Genomic DNA, 15,929 nt, shown 5'->3' with positions numbered 1-15,929 from the left:
TTGCTAAACAAAAACATACTTACTCTTATGGAAGGTAATCCTGGCTTCAGTTGACTGTGTAATCCTGGTCGTCCCGAAGGTGAAACTGAAAGTATAAGTGGGGTCAGTTAAGGTGCCCAAATGCTCCTCTCATGATGACATACACATTCATGGATAATTGTTTTCTAGTGGAAAGTACCAAAAGACTTTCACTAAAGATTCTATCTCACTTTAAACCTAAGGAACAATTAAGTATATCGGAAAGCAGATATAAAATTCATGCTTTATAAATGTCTGAGAAATATAAGGTAATTCCTAAAGAAGATTTTGAAAGAGATGATTTCTGATTTCTCCGGGAAAAGATTTTTACACAGTGAAGGAAGATTAAGATGACTTTTATAATCTCAGACTCCTATCGATGGGCAGGGGCCCTCTGTGTGGATAAGGAAAGGGCCCATTGTGACTAAGTTCAAACATGACTAATGATGTTAATATGCACTGAATTTTGGCAAAATACCTAGAGGGAGCAGTGGGAATAGTGTCCTTGGAGACAATAAGATGCAACTATTTTAAGAGACACATTCCAAGTGCAGAACAATAATTGTATGATGAAAAGATTTCTGGCTACTCTTCAACCCATAGAAAACAAAGTGTTAAGAAAAGACAACAAAATTGCTTTGTCTTCATTTCCTATGAAAAAGAAATTCTTGAAAGTAGTATAGACACAATTTCTAATCCGACAACTGTACATACTTTCCCAGGTAAAAATATATGTCTGTATCATAATTTTCTGTATTGTATTCTTTTTGTGTGTAAGCCATTATCTAATAAAGCTTCCCATATTTCATTATTAAAATTTATATGTTAACAGTCTCATTTTTTATAAGATCATTGATTTTTTCTGTTTAAATGATCAGAAGAGGAATTTCTGATGTAAAACCCACTTACATATTAGAATTTTGAAGTGTATTGCCACATTTGGCTTCCAATGTATAATACCGCATGATATGCACAGCGTGTTTGGGTCTCTGGGTCACTATTGGTATTGTGGGGTCTGAAGGAATCCCACACTTACTCCTTCCTTAAGTTTTGAGTCAACAAAAGAGCAAAAGTAGGCAAGTAAAGGGAGATTAAAATACCAATTTTATTATAGATAGAAATATTTAAAACGTGGCTTGGAACATCCTGATAAGAACCTCCCAAGTTAGCCATATCTCTTAGATAGACAGTTCTAGAAACCCAACTCTACCCCACCACTTGGGGCAGACCCTTTTATTTCATGAATTTGAACAGTCTGATCTCTATCTGTAGAAAAAAACAATATGAAACAGGAGAGGCAATATTGTAGTTCACAATCCACTTGTTGGGTAAGTTTGTTTTCAACCCCAAGGGAAGGATAGTAGGAGAGTGGCCAGGAGGTTACACAAATAAATTATTGATAACAGTCCTCCAAATTTTAGAAATAGATCAGAAAATGTCTGTCTGTCTTTTTTAAATTTTATTAATTTTTTACAGAGAGGATTGGAGAGGGATAGAGAGTTAGAAACATCAATGAGAGAGAAACATTGTTCAGCTGCCTCATGCACACCCCCTACTGGGGATGTACCCGCAACCAAGATACATGCCCTTGCTGGAATCGAACCCGGGACCCTTCAGTCCACAAGCCGATGCTCTATCCACTGAGCCAAACTGGTCATGGCTGTCTGTCTTTACCATGTCATGATTTGATGGGCCATCCAATAATTATTTAATTATGCAGGAAAATGCACAGGCATTTGACTTGACTATGTACTTTTACAGAAACTCCAGACACCATGAAGTGAAACTGTATCTGTAGGTTTGGGTTCGGTAGAAAACATATCCTAAAGATCATACATTTAGGGCACTATTGGATATTAGCCAATTTAATATCAATCAGATACTGAACAGCAGTCTTCTTTTTTTTTTAAATATATTTTATTGATTTTTTACAGAGAGGAAGAGAGATAGAGAGTCAGAAACATCGATGAGAGAGAAACACTGATCAGCTGCCTCCTGCACATCTCCCACTGGGGATGTGCCCGCAACCCAGGTACATGCCCTTGACCGGAATCGAACCTGGGACCTTTCAGTCCGCAGGCCGACACTCTATCCACTGAGCCAAACCGTTTTCCGCAGCAGTCTTCTTTTTTAAAAAATTTATCTTTATTATTGAAAGTATTGTAGATGTCCCCCCTTTTTTTCCCCATTAACCCCCTCTACTCCAGCCCTGCCCACCCTCCAGGCCTTCATCGCACTATTGTCTGTGTCCATGGGTTATGCATATATGCATTTAAGTTCTTTGGTTTATCACTCTGCCCCTCCCCCCTATTCCCTACCTTCTCTTTGAGAATCATCACTCTGTTCAATGCTTCTATGTCTCTGGATCTACATGGTTCATCAGTTTATTGAGTTCATTAGATTCCACACATGAGTGAGATCATGTGACACTTGTATTTCTCTAACTGACTTATTTCACTTAGCATAATACTCCCCAGATCCCTTCATGGTATCTCAAAGTGTAAGAGATCCTTTGTGTTTTTTTTACAGCTGCATAATATTCCATGGTGTAAATGTACACCATTTTTAATCCACTTATCTACTGATGGGCACTTGGGCTCTTTCTAGATCTTAGCTATTGTGAGTTGCACTGCTATGAACATAGGAGTGCATATATTCTTTCACATTGGTGTTTTGGGTTTCTTGGGTTATATTCCTAGAAGTGGTATCACTGGCTCAAATGGCAATTCCAATTTTAATTTTTTGAGGAAACTCCATACTGTTTTCCATAATGGCTGCACCAGTCTGCATTCCCACCAGCAGTGTACTAGGTTTGCTTTCCCCATAATATTGCCAGCACTTGTTGTTTGTTGATTTGTTGATGGTAACCATTCTAAGTGTTAGGTGATACCTCATTGTTGTTTTAATTTGCATCTATCTGATGATTAGTGACTGAGCATTTTTTCATATGTTTCTTGGCCATCTGTATGTCCACTTTGGGGAAGTGTCTATTTATGTCCTTTGCCCATTTTTAAATTGGAATGTTTGCCTTCTGTTGTTAAGTTGTATGAGTTCCTTATATATTTTGGAAATTAACCCTTTATCAGATATATCATTGGCAAAAATGTTCTCCCATGCAGTGGGTCCTCTTTTCATTTTGTAGTGGTTTCTATTGCTGTGTGGGAGCTTTTTATTTTGATGTAGTCCCTTTTATTTTTTCCTCCGTTTCCCTTGCCTTGGGGATATATCTGGAAACATACCGCTAGGAGAGACGTCTGAGATCTTGCTGGCTATGGTTTCTTCCAGGATTTTTATGGTTTAATGTGTTCCATTTACACCTTTTATCCATTTTGAGTTTGTTCTTGTTATTGTGTAAGTTGGATGTAACTGTCCAATTTATCCAACACAATCTATTGAAGAGATTTTTTTTTTTATATTTTATTGGTTTTTTACAGAGAGTAAGGGAGAGAGATAGAGAGTTAGAAACATCGATGAGAGAAAAACATCGATCAGCTGCCTCCTGCACATCCCCTACTGGGGATGTGCCCGAAACCCAGGTACATGCCCTTGACCGGAATCGAACCTGGGACCTTTCAGTCCACAGGTCGACGCTCTATCCACGGAGCCAAACTGGTTTTGGCCTGTTGAAGAGATTTACTCCATTGTATGCTCTTGCCTCCTTTGTCAAATATTAATTGAGCATAATGGCTTTTGTCGACTTCTGGGTTCCTTGCTCTGTTCCATTGATTTATATGACAGTTCTTATGCCAGTACCAGGCTATTTTGAGTATCAGATCTTTGTGGTATAACATGATATTTGGTATTGAGGTCCCCCTAACTTTGTTCTTCTCTCTCAAGATGGCTGTGGCTATTTGGGGTCTTTTTTGGTTCCATATACATTTTTGGAGTATTACAGATCTATGAAATATGCCATTGTTAATTTAATGGGAATTGCATTGAATCTATAGATTGCTTCGGGTAGTATGGCCATTTTTAAAATTAATTAACTAATTAATTAATTAATGTTAATGTTGAAAGTATTGCATATGTTTTCTTTTTTCCCATGGACCCCTCTTTGACCACTACCACCTACCCAGGACAAACCCCCACTACCCCAGTGTCCGTGTCCATTGGTTATGCTTATATGCATGCATACAAACCCTTTGATTGACCTCTTAACACCTGCCCCACTTCTCCCCCTCACCCGTGCCTGCCTTCCTCTGAGGTTTGATGGTCTATTCGATGCTTCTCTGTCTCTGGATCTATTTTTGTTCATCAGTTTATGTTGTTCATTATATTCCACAAATGAGTGACATCAGGTGATATTTATCTTTCTCTGACTAGCTTATTTCTCTTAGCACAATGCTCTCCAAGCCCATTCATTCTTTTGCAATGGTAAAAGTTCCTTCTTTTTTACAGCAGTGTGGTATTCCATTGTGTAGATGAACCACAATTTTCTAATCCACTCATCTGCTGATGGGCACTTAGGCTGCTTCCAAATCTTAGCTATTGTAAATTATGCTGCTATGAACATAGGGGTACATATATCCTTTCTAATTGGTGTTTCTGATTTCTTGGGATATATTCCTAGAAGTGGGAGCACTGGGTCAAATGGAAGTTCCATTTTAATTTTTTGAGGAAACTCCATACTGGTTGCACCAGTTTGCATTCCCACCAGCAGCACATGAAGGTTCCTTTTTCTCCACATTCTCACCAGCACTTGTCGTTCATTGATTTGTTGATGATAGCCATTCTGTGAGATGGTATCTCAATATCGTTTTGATTTGCATCTCTCAGATGATTAGTGACTTTGAGCATGTATTCATATGTCTCTTGGCCTCCTGTATGTCCACTTTTGAAAAGTGTCTATTTAGGTCTGTTGCCTATTTTTTGTTGGATTGTGTATATTCCTTCTGTTAAGTTGTATGAATTCCCTGTAAATTTTGGAGTCTAAACCCTTATCAGAGATAACATTGGCAAATATGTTCTCCCACGCAGTGGGCTTTCTTGTTGTTTTGTTGATGGTTTTTTTTACTGTGCAGAAGCTTTTTACTTTAGTAATCCCATTTGTATATTTTCTCTTTAGTTTCCATTGCCCTACGAGCTGTATTGTTAAATATATTGCTATGAAATATGTCTTCTATTTTGCTGCTTATGGCTTCTTCTAAGATTTTTATGGTTTCCTATCTTATGTTTAAGTCCTTTATCCATTTTGAGTTTATTTTTGTGTATGGTGTAAGTTGGTGGTCTAGTTTCTTTCTTTCTTTTTTTTGCAAGTATCTGTACAGCTTTCCCAACAACATTTATTGAAGATACTGTCTTGTCTCCATTGTATGCTCTTGCCCCCTTTGTCAAATATTAATTGAGCATAATGGCTTGTGTCGATTTCTGGGTTCTCTTTTCTCTTCCACTGATCTGTGTGTCTGTTCTTGTGCCAGTATCAGGCAGTTTTGAGAACAGTGGCTTTGTTTTTTAGCTTGATATCTGGCATTGTGATCCCTTCAACATTGTTCTTCTTTCTCAAGATTGCTGCAGCTATTCCGGGTCTTTTTTATTCCACATGAATTTAGGAGAGTTTGTTCTAGGTCTTTGAAATATGCCATTGGTATTTTAATGGGGATTGCATTGAATCTATAGATTGCTTTGGGTAGTATGGGCGTTTGAATGATGTTGATTCTACCAAACCATGAACATGGTATATTTTTCCATTTGTTTATGTCTTCCTCTATCTTTTTTCAGCATCATTAGTTTTCTGAGTACTGGTCTTTTACTTCCTTGGTTAAGTTTATTACTAGGTATCTTATTATTATTTTTTTTTTGCAACAGAAAATGGCATTTTTTTAGCTTCTCCTCTGAGAGATCATAATTGATGTATTAAAATGCCACTAATTTCTGGTAGTTATGTTTTTATCTTGCTACATTGCCAAAGTCCATTTTTAAATTTAGTAGTTTTTGATAGAGTCTTTATGGTTTTCTGTGTACAATAGCATGTCATCTGCAATATAGACAGTTTTTCTTTCTTCTTTACAATTTCCTTGCCTTTTCTTTGTTTTTCTTTTCTAATCTCTGTGGCTAGGACTTCCAGTACGATGTTGAATAATAGTGGTGAAAGCGGACATCCCTGTCTTGTTCCTGTTCTTATGGGGAATGCTTTTAGTTTTTCCTCATTGAGCATGCTGTTGGCTGTAGGTTTGTCATATAGCCTTTATCATGTTGCGGTATGATCTCTCTAGTCCCATTTTGCTGAGAATTTTTTTAATCTGTAAAGGGTGTTGGATTTTGTCAAATCATTTTCCTGCATCTATTGGTATGATAATGCAGTTTTTGTCTTTCAACTTGTTTATGTGATGTATCATGTTTATTGATTTGTGAATATTGCTCTGACCTGCATCCCTGGAACAAGTTTCACTATGATTTTTTAAAAAATATATTGGTGGATCTGATTGGCCAATATTTTGTTGAACATTTTAGCATCTATGTTCAACAGGGATATTGGCCTATAATTCTCTTTCTTTCTTTTTAAAAATCCTTACCTGAGTTGTTATTGGCCTATTTAGGTTTTTTGATTCTTTCTGTCTCAGTTTGGGAAGATTGTCTTTTCCTGTGGATATGTCCAGGTTGTCAGTTTGGCATATAGTTGTTCATAGTATTTTCTTATGATCCCTTGTATTTCTGTGGTATCAGTTGTTACTTCACTCTTTCTTTCCTTATCTTATTATTTGGGTCTTCTCTCTTTGTTTCTTGATTAGTATAGCTAATGGTTCATCAATCTTATTTATCTTTTCAAGGAACCAGCTCTTGGCTTCATTGATCTTTTGAATTTTTTTAAATTTATTTTTTTAGTCTTTATTTCATTTATTTCCACTCTGATCTTTATTATTTCCTTCCTTCTACTTACTCTGAGCTTTTCTTTTCCACTTAAAATATTTTTATTTGAAAATTAATTTACATTTAAAATTTCCCCCCCCAATTACCCCCCCACCCTCCTATCATGCCTTCACCCCCTTATTGCCTGTGTCCATTGATTAGGCTTATATACATGCATACAAGTCCTTTGATTGATCTCTCCCCTTACCACCACCCTCCCCTACCTTCCCTCTGAGGTTTGACAGTCTGATTGATGCTTCTCTGTCTCTGGATCTGTTTTTGTTCATCAGTTTGTTTGTTTTTTAATATATATATTATTGATTTTTTACAGAGAAGAAGGGAGAGGGATAAAGAGCTAGAAACATCGATGAGAGAGAAACATCGATCAGCTGCCTCCTGCACACCTCCTGCTGGGGATGTGCCTGCAACCCAGGTACATGCCCCAGACCATAATCGAATCTGGGACCCCTCAGTTCACAGGCTGACGCTCCATCCACTGAGCCAAACCGGCTAGGGCTGTTCATCAGTTTATGTTGTTCATTATATTCCATAAATGAGTGAGATCATATGATATTTATCTTTCTATGACTGGCTTATTTCACTTAGCATAATGCTCCTAAATTTCATCCATGCTGTTGCAAATGGTAAGAATTCCTTCTTTTTTACAGCAGTGTGGTATTCCATCGTGTTGATGTACCACAGTTTTTTAATCTACTCTTCTGCTGATGGTTACTTAGAGGCTGTTTCCAAATCTTAGCTATTGTGGAATGTGCCTCTATGAACATAGGGGTGCATATATCCTTTCTGATTGGTGTTTCTAGTTTCTAAATTAGTATCATGAAACCAGGAATATAGTTTCTAGTTTCTATATTCCTAGAAGTAAGATCACTGGGTCAAATGGGAGTTCCATTTTTAGTTTTTTTTTTTTTAATATATATTTTATTGATTTTTTTACAGAGAGGAAGAGAGAGGGAGAGAGAGAGAGAGTTAGAAACATCGATGAGAGAGAAACATCGATCAGCTGCCTCCTGCACACTCCCTACTGGGGATGTGCCCGCAACCAAGGTACATGCCCTTGACTGGAATCGAACCTGAGACCCTTCAGTCCGCAGGCTGATGCTCTATCCACTGAGCCAAACCGGCCAGGGCCCATTTTTAGTTTTTTAAGGAAACTCCATACTGTTCTCAAAGTGGCTGCATCAGTCTGCATTCCCACCAGCAGTGCACGAGGGTTCCTTTTTCTCCGCATCCTCACCAGCACTTGTCTTTGGTTGATTTGTTGATGATGACCATTCTGGCAGGTGTGAGATGGTACTGCATTGTTTTGATTTGCATCTCTCAGATAATTAGTGACTTTGAGCATGTTTTCATATGTCTCTGGGCCTTCTGTACGTCCTATGAAGCAGGGGGTCCCGCGGGGGTGAGGCTGACAGAGTCCTAACGAAGCATGCCTGACTCCGGAGACCAGGTTCAGTGATGCAGATCTAAGTTTATTGTGTAAGTGCAGCAGTATATATAACATTTTGGACCAATCAGAAGTTTACACTATCCTTAGGGCAACCAATAGTAGGAAAGATCAGGGTACTATGTAGGGGCTCTAGGAGGTTTGCTCAGATGGGCGCTGCCACTTCCCGGTGTGCCAAGGAAGCTTGTATAGGCGGAGTGTGCTCACGCCATTGCATCTGCCACTGCACTGAGATAAATCTCTTGAGCTCTTCCCACATCTCCCCCTTCTTTTCTTATTAGCGCCTGCTGGATGTGTATGATCATGGCTTGCTGGGCACTTAGCTTAAGGAACATGTTGTATAAACAGTGAAATAATACTATTCTTATGAAGAATCCTACTATCATGACTCCCCAAATGAGGAGGTTGGCTGGGTTTAACCAGGAGGTTAGATGGCTGAGGGCATCACTTAAGAAACTAAACTCAATGGGTTTCACTTGGGTATTATTGCATGAGGTGCTAGGTATATCTACCCTTGTACTGGGGCAGTCCCATTATCTAGAGTCCACATAAGGAGGTTAGGGCTACTGCTATCAGCCCATACCGTCCTGTTCTATGGCAATGAGACCGGTTCCGCTCCATCACAGGGTAAGCCCACAGAGCAGTTAGACACTTGGACAGAGGGGACTTGTAGGCTGTTGGCGCTGACAGACATGAGCTACCCTGGATGAGGTATGGCCGCCCATACATGTTGTGCTCGCACCTGAGAGTTCGCTGTTATCATGGCACACATTAATAGGAATAATGTCCCTTCTGATGGATTGCCTTCTGGTGCCATGCATGCAGCTTGGTCCTGTAGATTTTTGATGTCTCCCCAGGTAATGTTGTGGACTCATCGATGTCTTGGTCATCTCCGCCGCTGGGGCTGGCTGTCCTCTATGGTCAGGTCCTCCATTTCCTCTACTGGGGGTGATGGTGGTGGTGGTCTACGGCTCATCACTGGTGGTGCAGGGTTTGATGTTACGGGCAGGAATCCACGCGGGATTTTTCTCACCTTCTGGAAAAATACAAGCAAACCCTCTCCCTTGGGTTAAGAGTGGGTTGGGGCCCTTCCAAGCCCCGGTTAGTGGATCTCTCCACCAGACCAAGGGGAGAGGTGTTGGTACGTCCCTGAGACCGCCCCAATGTTTGAAAATGGGAGGAAGACTGTCAGGGGCAAATGAAAATAATTGAGAGTTAATAAGGCCTATTGTAATAGTTGTTGGGGCGTGCCTGTATTTCCCTCTTCTTTTTCTTTTTGCATCTGGGTTGTTAGTTCTTTGTTCTGTCGTTCTACTATGGCTTTGTCCCTGTGGGTTGTATGGTATTCCAGTAATGTGCTTGATGTTATGTTTCGTGAGGAATTGCTGAAAAGCCTTGCTAGTGTAGCAGGGACCATTATCTGTTTTAATTTCCCAGGGGAAGCCTAATGTTAAAAATGCCCCATTGAGGGTTGCTATTGTGTGGCGAGTCTTTACACCTATGTGAGCTTGAGCATACATGGCCCCAGAGCAAGTGTCAATGATTATATGTACATATTTGAGCCTACCGAAGCTTGGAATATGGGTCACATCTGCTTGCCATAAGGCATTGGGTTGGAGGCCCCAGGGGTTGACTCCTTGTGGCTGGAGGGGGCCTAAAGGCAATAGGGGGCAGCAGGTTTTGCATGACGGTAAGAGATGCTTGCAGCTAGAGAGGGTTAAATGACGAAATAGCTTGTGCAAGCTAGCTGCCTCTCTCTCTGGATTGTTTTTCCTCTTGTCTTCATGGCTGGAGCATTCCTGATAACTCCTCTCTGTTGCAGGAATCCACATCGTCTTGGAGTTGTTTTCTGAAAATATATAAATGTATTCTCAACCAAAGGTTAATAAAGGAAACTTTACTTGGAGTTCTATTTATTTTTGCTTAAATGAATTTCCTTTGGCTTATGTTGACACCACATAGGTTTTTCATGTGTGTCTTGCTGTTAGCATTATAAATGAAAAATTTTTCTAGATGTAAATTAGTTACAGGATAGTTTTCCTTACATGGTATTTTTCTACTATTTCCCCCCTTTTTAAATTTAATTATTAGCAGGATTTTTGGAAAATTTATAATGTAGTCTAGATAACTTTAAATTTTAATTTTTTGTATAAAAATATGACTGCTTTAGGTTCATTGCATGTTAAGCATTTTTTTCCATGAAATGAAAATTTTTGTTAATACTTCTTGAGCCAATTTTAATTAATCTGAAAACTTGACTACTATTTTACTGTCAAATTTAATACTCTAACAACAATCTTAGTTTACACTGTAAATATTAATGGAAAGGATTATTTTGCATCCTTTGAGAAGGCCCTGAGCATTCCTGGTGTTAGGCTGGATTTAGATTAGGGTAGTCGCTGTGAGAAAAGTCTCTGTTATTTGGGTATCAATTTCAGCTGGACCAAGTCTCTTTCTGTTATCTGGGTCCCGATCTGAGCTGGGTATTGGAATAACTGCCTTGGGATCCCCTCGCCTGCTAGCAGGGCCCCGGCATTGATCACATATCTTGGGGGACCCAGGTTTCTTCTCCAGAGAGGGTCCAGCTCACGCCATTGTGCGAGAGATAGATTTATGGTACTAGCCACTATGAGGCTTCAACCTCAGCATGAACAGAGAGCTCAGGCAACAGCTGTGGGCAATTGGATTATAAGAAGAGGGACCCTCTTGGCAAAAAGGGCAAGAGAGGTCAATATAGAATGCTTAAGTGCCTTCCCAGGGGGCCTTCCACACAGTGGAAGGGATTAAATCCTTTCATGTTTTTAAATTATATCGCTTTCAAACATTTAAAGAATTAGTTTGTAAGCTTGTTTGGAATAAATGTATAATATGCTATTGTAAAATATTAAAAATTATTAATGAGCTTCTGTTATTTTAAATTATATCTTAAAATTCTACTGCTGTATTTTAAGAAATATTATATAAAACTAGGGGCCCGGTGCACGAAATTCATGCACTGGGTGTGTGTGTGGGGCGGGGGGGAGTGTCCCTCAGCCCAGCCTGCCCCCTCTCACATACTGGGAGCCCTCAGGCGTTGACCCCCATCACCTTCCAATCGCAGGATCGGCCCCTTGATAGAGGCGTCAGGCCTGGGCAGGGGACCCTCATTTGCCCTCATCACTGGTTCTGCCCCCAGCCCAGGCCTGATGCCTCGGCCAGAGGCGTAGACCCCCATCACCCTCCGATCGCCTGATCGGCCCCTTGCCCAGGCCTGACCCCTCCGCCAGAGGTGTCAGGCTTGGACAGGGGAACCCCATCTCCCCCGGATCACTGACTCTGGCCCCCGCCCAGGCCTGAGGCCTCTGGCCCAGGAATCATGCCTGGGCAGGGGACTCCCATCTCCCTCTGATCGCTTGCTCCACCCCCCGCCCAAGCCTGACGCCTCTGACCCAGGCTTCAGGCCTGGGCAAGGGGACCATCATATCCCCCCAATCCCCGGCTCCGCCCCCCACCCAGGCCTGATGCCTCGGCCAGAGGAGTTGACCCTCATCACCCTCCGATCAACCAATCACCGGATCGGCCCCTTGACCAGGCCTGAGGCCTCTGGCAGAGGTGTCAGGCCTGGGCAGGGGACCCCCAGCTCCCTGTGGTTGCAGGCTCCGCCCCTGCCCAGGCCTAATGGTGTCCGGCCCGGGCAGCGGGGACCTGCAGCTGCAGCGGCCCCGCCATCGTGGGCTTCACTTTAGGCCCAGGCAAGGGACCCCGAGCTCCTGGGACTGCCAGCTTCGACCATGCCCAGCTCCCATCGCTGGCTCCACCCCTGCTTCCTGCTATCACTGGCCAGGGCGGAAAAGGCACCTGATTCTCCGATCATGGCTGGGGGGCAGGGCAAAGGCGGCCCCAGGGCCGCCTTTGCCCTGCCCCCCAGCTCTTAGCTCCCCCCTGGGTTTCCAATCACTCTCAGTGGCAGGGGCTTCTTCCTGCTTTCCCTTTCGCCTCCGTGCATTGTGCCTACATATGCAAATTAACCGCCATCTTGTTGGCAGTTAACTGCCAATCATAGTTGGCAGTTAATTTGCATATAGCCCTGATTAGCCAATGAAAAGGGTATCGTTGTACGCCAATTACCATTTTTCTCTTTTATTAGATAGGATAACTTGTTTTGCCTTTTCTTAGAGGCAAAAACTCAAGATATATATTTATTAATTTTTATTTGATAAAGCTTTCCTGTGATTTCAAGCATTTTAAATTTGCTTTATTAAAAAATCCTTTAAGAAGAGAGAATAAACTTTTGAAAACATTTCAGTGCCCATGAAATATCTCAAAGTCATTCCTTGGTTATAGTACTTTTTATAATTATTAAGAGATATCAATTAAATTAAAACTGACAAGATTTTCTTTTTATACTTTAGGTATTTAATTACCACAATTATAATTTTTCCCAATTCAATTTAACTGAACTTTAAACTCTTAGCTGGCAAGTTAAACATTCAGCATTTCTTTAGATTAATAAGAGTAGGTGCTTTCTTTCTTATGTAATTTTAAGTATATTGTATTAGTCTAATTTAGTATTGGAAGGGTTAAAGAGAAGAAAACTGGACAGAGATAAGTTTTTTTTGCTAGCAGCTTGTCCTTGAGACCCGCATACCTTAGATAAGCAAAAACAGACAAAGAACTCTCTCTCCATGGCAACGGCCTCTTTTTTTTTTCTTTCTCTGCATTAACCATTTGGATATTGGGAATATTGTTTCATATCCGGTGGCATTTGCTGCAGCTGTGGGGTTAACATTCACAGGAAAGAGTCCAGGGGTCTCTAGCCCTAAGGACTTCTTTGCTCTATCCCTCTGGCTACACAAAGATTGATATATCTCCGTCCATGGATCATCATCCGTGTCCCCCATGAAAGAGTTACTTGGGGGCCGCTGGGCAGTTAAACTTTTTGTTTGCTCTGAGGGGTGAACGAGGGAGTGACTCCGGCAGGAAGCCTCCTGGCGAGACTCCCCTGCTTTCACCTCGCTTGAAGTTTTGTCTGTCTCAGTTTCAGCCTTCCTTGAGCTTTGAGAAACTACTTTTGGCTTGTTGAAAACAGCCCAGGAATCTGCGGGGGCAGAGGGCTCTGAAGGGGAATAGGAAGGTAAAGGGTCTTCTGTTCCCCTGCCCGCACCGCTGGTGGTGGAGAGCCAGGGGTTAAATGCTATTAGGATATCCCAGAGCTTTTGTAGCTCCTTTTCTGTTACCTTTACTCGCCTGCTCTGTAACAATGCATGGAGTGCCTGAGCCTGAGGGGCTTGGGCTGAGGGGGGAAGGTTTCCCATCGTTACAGAGGGGCACTCACCCGACCTGAAGCTTGTCGGGGTCCCTGTTCACGGTGCCAGAATGAAGCAGGGTGTTCCGCGGGGGTGAGGCCGACAGAGTCCTAACGAAGCAAGACTGACTCCGGAGACCAGTTTCAGTGACACAGATCTGTTTATTGTGTAAGTGCAGCAACATATATAACATTCTGGACCAATCAGAAGTTTACACTATCCTTAGGGCAGCCAATAGTAGGAAAGATCAGGGTACTATGTAGGGGCTCTAGGAGGTTTGCTCAGGTGGGCGCTGCCACTTCCCGGTGTGCCGAGGAAGCTTGTATAGGCAGTGTGTGCTCACGCCATTGCATCTGCCACTGCACTGAGATAAATCTCCTTAGCTCTTCCCACAGTCCTCTTTCAATAAATATCTATTGAGGTCCGTTGCCCATTTTTTGATTGGGTTGTTTATCTTCCTTTTGTTAAGTGTATGACTTCCTTGTAAATGTTGGAGATTAAACCCTTATCAGTGATAACATTGGCAAATATGTTCTCCCATGTAGTGGGCTTTCTTGTTGTTTTGTTGATGGTTTCTTTTTCTGTGCAAAAGCTTTTAATTTTTATGTAATCCCATTTGTTTATTTTCTCTGTAGTTTCCATTGCTCTAGTCGCGGTAATGGTGAAGAAATTGCTTCAGCATATGCCTGAGATTTTGCTGCCTATGAGTTCCTCTAGTATTTTTATGGTTTCCCATCATATGTTTAAGTCCTTTATCCATTTTGAGTTTATTTTTGTGTATGGTGTAAGTTGGTGGTCTAGTTTCATTTTTTTGCATGTATCTTTCCAATTTTCCCAATATCATTTTTTGAAGAGACTGTCTTGACTCCATTGTATGTTCATGCATCCTTTGTCAAATATTAATTGAGCATAGTGGTTTGGGTTCTCTGTTACTCTGAGCTTTTCTTGTTGTTCTCTTTCTATTTATTTTCATTGTAGTGTTAGTTTATTAGGTAGCCCTGTGATGCTATGAATTTCCCTTTTGGAACTGCTTTTGCTGTGTCCCATAGATTTTGGGTTGTTTTGTGTTCATTTTCATTTGTTTCCAGAAAGTTTTTGATTTTCTTGTTATTTCATTGGTAACCCATTCATTGTTTAGTAACATACTATTTAGCCTTCATGTGTTTGAATGTTTTTATTTTGGTGAATTTCTAGTTTTATGCCATTGTCGCCTAAGAAGATGCTTGATAATATTTCAATACTCTTGAACTTATAGAGACTTATTTTGTGTCATAACACATGGTCTATTTTTTGGAATGTCCCATGTGCACTTGAGAAGAATGTATATTCTGCAGCTTTGGAGTTGGAATGTTCTGTAACTACCAGTTAAATATATCTGATCTAGTGTGCCATATGAGGTCTGTGTTTCCTTGTTGAGTTTTTGTCTGGGAATTTATCCAGTAGTGTCAGTGAGGTGGTAAAGTCCCCCACTAGGACTGTATTGCTATTGATCTCTACATTAATGCCTTTTAAGAGGTTTTGTTTGTTTTTGTTTTTGTGTTTTGTTTTTTTTTACATTTAGGTGTTCTGATATTGGGTGCATAAGTGTTTACCATGGTTATATATTCTTGTTTGACTGATCCCTTTAGTATTATGTAATAGCTTTTTTTGGTCTCTTATTATGGCCTTTGCTTTGAAATCTATTTTGTCATATATAAGTATTGCTACCCCTGCTTTGTTTTGTTTGCATTGCATGGAAAACAATTTTTCATACCTTACCTCTCATCCTCAGTCAGTTTTTTGTTCTGAGGTGGGTCTCTTGTAGACTCCATAAATGTGGGTCATGCTTTACTATCTATTCAGTTACCCTATGTGTTTTGAATGGAACATTTAATCCATTTACATTTAAGGTTATTTTTTGCTAGATATTTATTTGTTGTCAGTTTTAGTTTTTTTTCCTGTTTCTCTTTCTTTCTCTATACATTTCTTCTTCCTCTTATAGCATTCCCTCTAACATTTCTTACAATGCTGGGTTGTTGATAATTATCTCCTTTAACCTTTTTTTTTTTTTTTTTGTCTGGGAAACTTTTAATTCCCCATCTATTTTGAATGGTGGCCTAGCTGGATAGAGTAGTGTTGGTTTCAGATCCTTGTTTTTTATTACTTAAATGCTTCATTTCCTTCCCTTCTGGCATGTAGTGTTTCTGTTGAGAAATCATCTGATAGCCTTATGGGAGCTCCCTTGTAGGTCACTGACTATCTCTTGGGGCCCTTAAGATTCTCTCTTTGTTCTTAACACTTGCCATTTTTTTAAAAATATATTTTTTATTGATTTT

The sequence above is a fragment of the Myotis daubentonii genome, chromosome 2 (assembly GCF_963259705.1).
Source record: "Myotis daubentonii chromosome 2, mMyoDau2.1, whole genome shotgun sequence".
NCBI lineage: Eukaryota > Metazoa > Chordata > Mammalia > Chiroptera > Vespertilionidae > Myotis > Myotis daubentonii.
This window is presented reverse-complemented; position numbering follows the sequence as displayed.